Here is a 3,253-nt window from a genome sequence, read left to right on the forward strand (position 1 = left end):
CTGATATCAAGCGCCCAAGTAGCAAATGTTTTGAAAATGATGATGGCAACATAGGTACAAATGTGCTTGACACAGTGGATGGATGGATGGATTGTGATAAGAGCTGTGTGAGCCCCCACTAAAATGATCTAAAAGAAAGAGATGGAGAGAGAGAGAGAGAGAGAGAGAGAGAGAGAGAGAGAGAGAGAGAGAGAGAGAGAGAGAGAGAGAGAGAGAGAGAGAGAGAGAGAGAAAAGGGCGCTCTTTTTGGTCTTTGCAGACTTTAAAAGAGAGTGGGCAGTACACTCAACTTATAGAGACAATTGTAGCAACTATTGGGGCGAGTGCTTGTGTTTATCCAGAAACAGACCCTAAGACAAAGATTTGGGTGTAAGAAGCTCATTTCAAAGGTTTTTTGCCAATTTGGCTGAGGCAGGATCTTGTGTTTGGCAGTTAAGCCCTCTCCTGTGATGTGATATAACATACTTCATGAACTCCATAACGGGATCTGCTGTCTGGAGCCAAGCAGTTGTAACAAGATTAGCTAGGAATGCAACCTTCTTTGGCAGGTTTCCATTCTGCTACAATTGGACGAATGTTTCTTTGAACAGAAGTTTCTTTTGGAGTGTGGTCTTCTAAGCAGACTCTAGGCAGGCTTTCTCCTCTGTGTGTGGCTGAAACTAGTTAGATATACTTTATTAATTTTCTATTATAAATTAGATGAGGGTTTACATTTCAGATCATCAACTTTGTATTTGTCAACATCCCAATAATTTACTTCTGGCCTGCTCCTTGATTTCTCTTCTCCCCCTTGGGGAATATCGTCGTCCAGTTCCCCCAAGTTAATGCTAGTCCACAGTCTAGCACATTGCTTTTCTTCCCTCTTTTTTCCTTGCCCTTCCCCCACGCCCATGACAAACTCCAGAGTCTGTTCCCTTCATAATGAAAGACTTTCCCGTCCCCGTAACCGTGGTCTCATATATTGTTTATCCATTTGTGATTGACTAATTTCATTTAATGTTCTCCAGGCCCACCCATTCTAGGGAGTATTGTCATTTGTGTGTATGTATGTATGTGTGTGTGTGTGATGTGTTGTATACCATTGTGTTTATGCACCGAATTTTAATTGTCCGTTCTTCTAATGAGAATTTATGTTGTTTCCATCTCCCTCCTACTGTGACTAGTGCTATAATGAACATTGGAGTGCATATGACTGATCGTCCTATTATTTTTACTTCTTAGGTATTGTTCGATGTTATGCAATTTCGATTCCTAGTTGTTTGACATAGTGCCATATCACTTTCCACAGCGGTTGCGCCTAAATGTATTTCTTTCCAATCTCTTTACAATCTGTCCAGCATTTTTTTCTGGTTTTGAACTTGACTGTCATTGTTGGTATAAGACTCTCATTGTTGCTTTGATTTACATCTCCCAGATGGCAAGTGATTGTATTTCTTCATAGGTTTGTTGGAGATCTGGATGTCATCTTTGATGAACTTTCTGTTCATGTCATCTTTCCACTTGTGTTAGTCTGGGTAGAATAGAGAAATAAATCCATGGACACACATGTGTGTATAAGAAAGAGATTTATATACAAGAGCAATTTGACATTGAAGAAACATCCCAGCCCAGCCCATATCAAGTCCATAAATCAGATATTAGCCCATATGTCCAATACCAATCTATAAAGTCCTTTTCAGACTCACGAAACACATGCAATGACACCACATGTAGAAGATCACAGGCCAGTGGGTAGAAAGTCTTTGGATCCAGTGGCACTGGAAATATCTCAGTGCTGGCAGGGGTCTATGCATGACTTCTCCAGCACCCAGGGCTGCATCAGAGTGGGTCCATGTGTCTTGTCAGCTGCTGTGTCTCCCAGGGTGTGACCAGAGTGTATCCCACTTCCAAGGAGGAAATACTGGATTCCCAGAAGGCTATGCCCACACAGAAGCCTCATTGGCTATGACCTGATTGACAGGCTAGACTCCACCCCTACATGGTTAATTCTTAAATTGACAATTATATGACTGCCACACCACTTTTTCATTGGGTTATTCATCTTTTTCTAATTGAAGTGTTACAGTTTTCTATAGATTTTAGAAATTAGTCCCTTGTTTATTGTGCAGTATGCATTTGTTTCTTTTCACACCCAATAGATTCTTTTTAAAACCTCTGGATGAAATCTTTTGTTTCACCTATGTATCTTATTTTTAGTAGGTGCAAGTCATCTACTTACTGTGTGTTTCCATTGTTATATTTGATAGTGTTTCTATGCTCTGCAAAAGAGCCCATAAATTCACTCCTATGTTCTTTTTTTAAGAAGCCATAACTTTATTATTAATGATAGACAGCACAAATTTCAAACCAAACTGCAGTTACTCCTTTGAAATACACGAAGAAAAAAAATCTTCATTTTCAATAGTTACACTGTTAATTCCACAATAGAGTTTACAATACTATTATTGTTGTTCTTCAGGGATTCAACTGCCTTTGCATTTGATATATCTGCTTGTAACAAGACCAACTCTATGTCCTTAACTCCCACACCTGCTTCATCAACCTCTTCCTCTTCACTCTCCTTTTGTATCATTGGAGTCTGTGTGTTTTCTCGACTGTTGGAGACGGCTTCATCTTGAAAGTTGAATTTCTCAGCAGGCCCTAGCTGTGCTTGCAGAGATAAGTCTCCCATCTTGGCTCCCCACCAGGCTAGGCAGGACTCTTGGAGATATCTGGCTTTGAGATGACAAAGAGGATATTCTGACTCTAGTAACCCCCATGAGCTGCCAAAGACCCAGTTTGGACATAACCTCGAGTGCCTTCTTTTCACTTGACTGCTTTGCCTTACCGACTGGTTCTTCATCGATTTCAGCTGTTCCACCAGCTCTGCTTGTTGTGTGGTTGCCTGCACAGCTGTTCCCCGCGCTCTTGTACTGATTCGCCATTGGTAGATTCTGTTCCAGATCCTGTCTCAGCCTGGGGCTGTGACAGCTCCTGCTCTGTAGCAGGAACGATGTCTGCGGCTTCACCGGGCATTTTGTACACGGAAGGCGGAACCACGATGGCTTCAAAAAAACTGCCCCCATTTTCTCCTTGATGATGTTTATAGTTCGGAGTTCAGAGCTTGGCATTTAGGTCTTTGGTCTATCTTGAGTTCAGATAGGGTGAAGTAGGGAATTCTTCTTCATTGTGTACTGATATAAACCCAACTTTGCCAACACTGTTCGTTGAAAAGATTACACCTATTCCATGTAATGCTTTTGGCACTTAGTCA

General features: G+C 41.3%; 1 pseudogene; it reads right to left on the minus strand.

Moving 5' to 3' along the window:
* Nucleotides 1-2,404: 2,404 nt before the first annotated feature.
* Nucleotides 2,405-3,015, minus strand: LOC142423372 (nascent polypeptide-associated complex subunit alpha pseudogene; annotated as a pseudogene).
* Nucleotides 3,016-3,253: the final 238 nt, after the last annotated feature.

The sequence above is a fragment of the Tenrec ecaudatus genome, chromosome 12 (assembly GCF_050624435.1).
Source record: "Tenrec ecaudatus isolate mTenEca1 chromosome 12, mTenEca1.hap1, whole genome shotgun sequence".
NCBI classification, from domain to species: domain Eukaryota; kingdom Metazoa; phylum Chordata; class Mammalia; order Afrosoricida; family Tenrecidae; genus Tenrec; species Tenrec ecaudatus.